The sequence below is a fragment of the Cetorhinus maximus genome, chromosome 13 (genome assembly GCF_964194155.1).
Source record: "Cetorhinus maximus chromosome 13, sCetMax3.hap1.1, whole genome shotgun sequence".
In the NCBI taxonomy this organism is placed as follows: Eukaryota; Metazoa; Chordata; class Chondrichthyes; order Lamniformes; family Cetorhinidae; genus Cetorhinus; species Cetorhinus maximus.
In genome coordinates this window covers 79,167,124-79,174,894 of record NC_135891.1, presented here as the reverse complement: position 1 = coordinate 79,174,894, position 7,771 = coordinate 79,167,124, and the positions used below count along the sequence as shown (strand labels likewise).

Sequence of the window (7,771 nt, the reverse complement as noted above, 5' to 3'; positions counted from 1 at the left end):
CTAGGGAATTTTAAAGGCCCCCCATTTACAAACCCACCAGCAGGGGCTCATAAAATTCTGCCCTACATGTCATACTCACCTCTCACTCTACCCAATAATCCTCACCCCTCTCACTCACCCGGCAATACACCCCAGCACTCAGGACTCATTCAAGTAATGTACTTCACCAACACAGAGCTACCAATGTTGCCACACTGCCTCCACAGGGGCCCAACTATTCAGCTATGGTAGACACATTCAAGCACCCTGCAAGGCAATCATGCAGTCTGGCCTCTTTCTTACAGGAGAAGGATAAAACCAGTGAGATCCAGAAGAAAGGAGAGGGCCTGAATGATTGCATTCCCTGAGCCCCTTGAGGAGACGATGCTTCACACCATGTATCCAGAGGTGACACAGCCCGTGTTATCTAGCATGGCAGGCAGAGGCTGCCCAGGACGATGGTAAGTAACTGCCTTATGTCCCTTTTCATCTCTCTCCTCACCCTTATCCCGAGGTGTGGCAGCATGAATGATGTGAAAATGGAACTCCTGCTTTCCTCCCCACCAAACTTTCGCTCAGCCCAACCCTCCCCTGCTTCTTGTATTCTGTCAGATAGCCAGCAGCTCCCATCTGGACAGCCTCTGTAGACCCAGGCCGACGAGCAGCAGTAACCCCACATCAGTAATGACCTTACACCATCAAACAGCAGCTCAGACAAACACTTAGCGAACTGTAAAGTTGGAATAGAATCGGGATTGGCATTGGATAAAGTCCCTCATAAAAGACTAGAAGCTATAGGTGAAACTCATGGGGCTGAATTTTCTACCTGTCGGGCGGGCAAGCCCAACCCAATCTCTGGCGGGCGGGGAGCCGATCCCCGCCGGGGAAGCAGGCCCCTCCGCCATTTTAAGTGGGTGGGCCAATTAAGGCCCGCCCAGCGTGACATCCGCTGGGAAGTGTTATGCGCTTCCTGTGCGGGTGGGGGGGGAAATCCCCAAAAGTGAGAGTGCGCTCTTTTGCGCATGCGCACGAAAGAGTGCACATCAGATCGCTGACATCTGCATAAACTTTAAAAATAGAAAAATAAAAAAATCCTTAACATGCTCCCCTCATGTGACAATATCACACAAGATGGGACATGTTAATAAATATCACAGAAACTTTAATAAACTTTTTTAAACCCGACATGAAACCTCATCCTGCCGGTGGATGAGGTTTCATGTTTTTTCAGAAGCCCGCTGGGGCTCCTGGCCTGCCCGCCAGCCTTAAGGTTGGACGGGCAGGCCTTTAATTGTTTTAATGATCCTGTCAATGGCCTCAATTGGCCATTGACAGGTTGGCGGGCGGACAGCTGATCTCGCTGTGCCCCCACCTTCCTGAATATTTAAATGGGGGGGGGATAACGTTGGCGAGCGGGCCCCGCCCCCAGCACGCAAACTGAAAAATTCAGCCCATGGAATTGAAAGAAAATTACTGACCTGGTTAGAAAATTGTCTGAGTGGCAAGAGACAGACAGTAAGGATAAAGGGAAGGTACACTCATTGTCAGGATGTGACGAGTGGGGTCCCACAAGGATCTGTATTGGCCCCGCAGCTATTCACCATATTTATTAAGACTTAGACAATGGGATTGAAAGCCACAATAACCAAATATACTGATGACACAAAGATGGCATTGTTAGCAGTGTAAAGGGAAGCATAAAGTTACAAAGAGGTATTGATAGATTAAGTGAATAGGCAAAACTGTGGCAAATAGATTTCAATGTAGACAAATGTGAAGTCAACCATTTTGAACATAAAAAGGATAGAACTGGGCACTTTCTAAATAGTGAAAACCTAGAAATGGTGAAGGCCCAAAGAGACTTAGGGGAGTACAGGTACATAGATCATTAAAATGCCATGAATGGGTATAGAGAATAATCAAAATGTCTACAGAGATGGCACCCATTATATCTACAGGACAAGAATACAAGATGTTAGAAGTCATTCTTCAATTATCTAAAACCCTGGTTAGAACACACCTTGAATACATGAGCAGTTCTGTGTACTACACCGTAGGAAGGACATATTAGCCTTGGAGGGAGCACTGTGTAGGTTTATCTATCAGACAGTAGCTGGGCTCTAAAGGTTAAATTATGAAATGTGATTGCACAAATTAGGGTTAAATTGCCTGAAATTTAAAAGGCAGGATTTGATTCAAGTTTTCAAAATATTGAGGGGAACAATAGGGTAGATAGAGAGAAACTATTTCCAAAGTTTGGGGAATCTAGGACTCGGGCATAACCTAGTCAGACTTTTAAAGGAGTGAAGACAGGAAACTCACAAATGGTAATGAGCTGTTAAATGAATTTAATGAATTGTTAGTTTTAAACTTGAGAATGATAGATATTTGTTATCCAATGGTATTAAATGATATGGGGCAAAGGTGTTAAATCACAGATCAGACAGGGTTTCATTAATGGTGACCAAGTTTAAGGGGATGAATTTGTTTTTTAAGAATCGTTCAAGGGATGTGGGCTTTGCTGGCTGGGCCAGCATTTATTGCGCATCCCTAATTGCCTTTGAGAAGGTGGTGGTGAGCTGCCTTCTTGAACCACTGCAGGTACACCCACAGTGCTGTTAGGGAGGGAGTTCCAGGATTTTGATCCAGTGACAGTGAAGGAACGGCAATATATTTCCAAGTCAGGATGGTGAGTGACTTGGAGGGGAATGGCCTAATCTTGTTTCTATGTTCCTAGTGGGGGTGTTTTTTTGAGGTTGAAACAGGGTAGAGGAAGATTACTCATCACAAATGAGTGGCCTATGACAAACCTGTTTGTTGCTGGCACTTGGGTGAAAACTGTCCTCAAAACCTTCCCTCCCCAGTGCTGACCCTCTTTCTACTGATAATGTAAAATTCATTTTAGACCTGCGTCCCTGTAAAGCTGGGCATTATGCATACTTATAGTGTAGTGAGCTGGCCGGAGCTGGAACACACGGTCAGTTTATTCACATTTTATCATGCTGATCTCATCACACAGCAAAATACAGACAGAGCACAGCAAGGTCAATGGACAGGTTATCTGGCATCAGTAATTCCTAATAACTCCACGCAGCATAATAGTGTCTAAATGCAGCTTTAGGGACATCCAGTGGTAAGGACAAACAGCAAATTAACCAAAAGTAGATAAAAAGAGGAGGTAATGTGAATATTACATTTCAAAGCAATATTTTTGGTAACCTTGTAAAAGGGGAACTTGATTCTTCAGCAACATTTTGAAAAACATGAGACAATCCCACTTAACTCGTTTGTCTTCCATTTCCCAATCTATGATGTTACAATGGGTCTGAAGGGATGGGCCCTGGGAGGCTGCGTGTGTATATAATGTGGGAGTACTCCTGTCATTCGGTGGAGCTGCTCAGAGGATCACTTCAAGGTGAGTTTGTTCATGCAAGGTTTCTGTCTCATTCCTTCCAGTGTTCATTGATTAATCGGGTGGAATAGGATGGGTTCAGTTCACATCCTGTGTGTATGTTCAGATGGAGCAAGGTATAAATTCAGTTTCAGTATTCTGGGAAAGTGGTTTAACCTGCTTCAAATCACCAGCTTAATGAACTCCTCCTCTTCTCGGCTATTTTTTAATATTTGTTCTCAGGATGTGGCTGAATCTGGTAATGCCGGCATTTATCGCCCATCCCTAATTGCCTTGAGAAGGTGGTGGGGGACCTTCTATTTAAACTGCTGCAGTCCTTGTGGTGAAAGTGCTCCCACAATGGCCTTAGGTAGGAATTCCCAAGACAGTGACAATGACAAGAGAGCAGCGATATATGTCCAAGTGAGGACGGTGTGAGACTTGGAGGGGAAAGTGGAGCTGGGGCTGTACCCAAGACACATCTGCTCTAGTCCTTCTTGGTGGTAGAGGTTGTAAGGGAAGGAATAAGCTTGGTAATTTGCTACAGCACATCCTGTAGATTGTACACACCGCAGCTGTAGTGTGGTAGATGATGCAGGAGAAACTGAGTCTAGTAGCAGAAGCACCAAGTGAGTGAAATGCTCTGTCCTGGATGGTGTTGTGTTGTTGTGGCTGCACCTTGCAGGCAAATGGTGATTATTCCATCACACTCCTGACTTGAATCTTGTAGATTTTGGAGAGGCTCTGAATGGTCAGGCGGTGAGGCACTTGTCTCAGAATAACCAGCCTCTGCCCTGCATGTATGGCCATAGTGTTGATATGGCTGCTCCACTCCAGCTTCTGGCCAATGGTGCACACTATAAATTGGTGAGTGTGAACATTAGGAGGGTTTTATTTTTCAATTGAGAAACCAAGGTGAAAGGTCAAGGCCCATCAAACAGAACAGCAAGTTTGTAAAAAAAAGGAGGAAAGGGAAATTAAATCAAGGGGTACTTGACAATGCCAACCTTGCAAAATATTACGATGTATTCACAGCACAGAACAGGCCATTCAGCCCAACAGGTCCATGCCAGTGTTTATGCTCCATATGAACCTCCTCCCTCCCCTCGTTATCTCACCCCATCAGTTTATCATTCTGTTCCTTTTTCCCTCATCTGCTTATCTAGCTTACCCTTAATTGCATTTATGTTATTCACCTCAACTGTTTCCTGTGGTAGTGAGTTCCACATTCTAACCACTCTCTGGGTAAAGAGCTTTCTCCTGAATTCCTTATTCAAATTATTAGTGACAATCTTGTATTTATATCTCTGTCTAACCTATCAGACCCTTATTTAATATTGAAGAAATCTATTGCAAGGAAACCATAGCTGAGATCTGAACATCCAAGTGTATGTGACATTCAGGAAAGAGAGGAAGCTGGGAAAAGGTAGTGGGGAGCTCTGTTAGTTAAAAAGGGCATTAGTACTGTAGTAACAGATTAATTTAATTCTAAAGATCAAGATGTAAAATTAGTCTGGGTGGAACTAAAAACAGCAAGGGGCAGAAAACATTGGTGGGAGTTGTTTATAGGCCACCAAAAAGCAGTGGTAATGTAAATCACAGTATAAATCAGGAAATTAGAGATGTGTGGAGCAAGAGTAATACAGTAATCATGGGGATTTCTATCTACATTTAGACTGGGTAAACCTAATTGGTACTAATGTTGTGGAGGAAGTATGCAAGACGGTTTTCCAAAGCAGCACGTTGAAGAACCAATGAGGGAACAGGTTACTTTAAATCTAGTATTATGCAACAAAAAAAAGGGCTAATTAATAATCTTGTTGCAAAGGAACCTTTAGGAAGGAGTGACCAAAATATGATAGAATTTTACATTTAAGTTTGAAAGTGATGTGGTTCAACAGATACTAGGGCCTTGAACCTAAACAAAGGTATGAGGGGCAAATTGGCTATGGTAGATTGGGAAACTTTTTGAAAGATATGATGGTAGACAGGAAATTGCTAACATTTAAATAACTAATGCATAGTTCACATAAATACATTCCTTTAATCCACAAAAGTCCAGCAAGGAAAGTGTTCCAGACATGGCTAGCAAAAGAAGTCAAGGATTGCATTAGATCAAAGGAAGAGGCATATAAAATTTCCAAAAGAAATGGTAAGCTTGAGAATTGGGAGCATTTTAGAACTCTGCAAAGAAGGACCAAGAAGATGATTAGAAAGGGAAAATAGAATATAAGAGTAAGCTTGTGAGAACATAAAAACGGGCTGTAAACGTTTCAATAGCTATGTTAAAAGGAAAAGGTTAGCAAAAACAAATGTGGGTCTATTACAAGTGGAGTCAGGAGTATTTACAATGGGGAATAAGGAAATGGCAGAGAAACTAAACAAATACTTTGTGTCTGTTTTCACGGAGGAAAATGCTAAAAACCTCCCAGAAATAATGGCGAATCAAGGGACTTAAATGAGGAACTATAAAATGTTAATCTTAGTTTAAAAAAATGATGGAGAAATTAGTGGGGCTTAAAGTAGATAAATCCCCCGGACATGATGATTTACATCCCAGAGTGTTGAAAGAGGTGGCTGCAGGGATGGTAGATGCTTTGGTGGTTACCTTTCAAAATTCTATAGACTCTGGGATGGTTCCTGCAGACTGGAAGGTGGCAAATGTAACCCCGCTGTTTAAGAAAGGAGGGAAAGAGAAAACAGGCATAACAGGACACTTAGAAAATAATGGTAGTATTGGGCAGAGTCAACATGGATTTATGAAAGGGAAATCATGTTTAATAAACCTGTTGGAGTTTTCTGAGGATGTAACTAGCAGAATAGATAAGGGGGAACTGGTGGATGTGGTATATTTGGATTTTCAGAAGGCTTTTGATAAAGTCCCACACAAAATATTAGTAAACAAAATTAGAGCATGTGGGATTGGGGATAATACACTCGCATGGATTAGGAAATAGTTAATGGACAGAAAACAGGTTGGGGCTTTTTTGTCTAGAAAAGAAAAGACTGAGGGATGACTAACGAGAGCATGGAGAATAGGAATAAATGAGTCATTTTCAGGTTGCCAGGCTGTGACTAGTGTGGTACCACAAGGATCAGTTCTTGGGCCCCAGCTATTCACAATCTATATCAATGATTTCAATGCAGGGATTAAATGTAATATTTCCAAGTTTCCAGATGAGACACAAAACTAGGTGGAAGTGTGAGCTGTGAGGAGGATGCAAAGATGCTTCAAGGGGATTTGGAGAGGCTAAGCGAGTGGGCAAAAATTTGGCAGCTAGAATGTAATGTGGAGAAATGTGAGGTTCTTCATTGTGGCAGGAAAAATATAAATACAGAGTATTTCTTATAAGGTGAGAGGTTGGAAGGTGTTGAATTTCAAAGGGAATTGGGTATCCTTGCTCGTGAGCCACTGAAAGCTAACACGCAGGTGCAACAAGCAATTAAGAAGGCAAATGATATGTTGGCCGTTTTTACAAGAGGATTTGAGTATAGGAGTAAAGATCAAAAATAAAAATACCTGGAAAAACTCAGCAGGTCTGACAGCATCTGCGGAGAGGGATACAGTTAACGTCGAGTCCGAATGACTTCTGATGAAGAGTCATTTGGACTCAAAACGTTAACTGTATCCCTCTCCTCAGATGCTGTCAGACCTGCTGAGTTTTTCCAGGTATTTTTGTTTTTGTTCTAGATTTCCAGCATCTGCAGTATTTTGCTTTTATATAGGAGTAAAGATGTCTTGCTACAATTATTCAGGGCCTTGGTGAGACCACATCTGGAGTATTATGTACAGTTTTGGTCTCCTTACCTAAGGAAAAATATACTTGCCATAGGAGGGAGTGCAACAAAGGTTCACTAAATTAACTTCTGGGATGGAGGGATTGTCCTATGAGGAAAGATTAAATAGATTGTCCTATGAGGAAAGATTAAATAAATTGGGCCTTTAGAAGAATGAGAGGTGATCTCATTCAAACATAGAAAATTCTTCCATGGCTCAACAGGGTAGATGCAGGGAGGATGTTTGTCTTGGTTGCGTGTGGTCTAGAACCAGGGGACACAGTCTCAGAATAAGGGGTAAGCCATTTAGGACTGATATGAGGAGGAGATTCACTCAGAGGGTGGTGAATCTTTGGAATTCTCTGCCCCAGAGGGCTGTGAAGGTTCAGTCATTGAGTATGTTCAAGACTAAGATTGATAGATTTCTACATATTAAAAACATTGAGGGATATAGGCCACGGTGCAGGAAAATAGTGTTGAGTTAGAAGGTCATCCAGATCTCATTGAATGGTGGAGTGGGCTCGAAGGGCTGAATGGTCTACTACTGCTCCGGTCTCTTCTATTCTTATGCTCTTATTAGTCGTCTGTCAGCCTTCTCTTTTCTAGAGAAAAGAGCCCCAACCT

At 42.4% G+C, this 7,771-nt stretch overlaps 1 protein-coding gene across 1 annotated transcript in view; it reads left to right on the top strand.

Annotated features, from left to right (window-relative positions):
* The first annotated feature begins 3,298 nt into the window (after positions 1-3,298).
* The window catches only part of LOC144688736 (procathepsin L-like), a 30,036-nt gene continuing 25,563 nt past the window's right edge, over positions 3,299-7,771 (top strand). The window contains exon 1 of the mRNA XM_078555631.1: positions 3,299-3,394. The gene's annotated coding sequence lies outside the window, so the exon portion shown is untranslated. The remainder of the gene's footprint in view (positions 3,395-7,771) is intronic.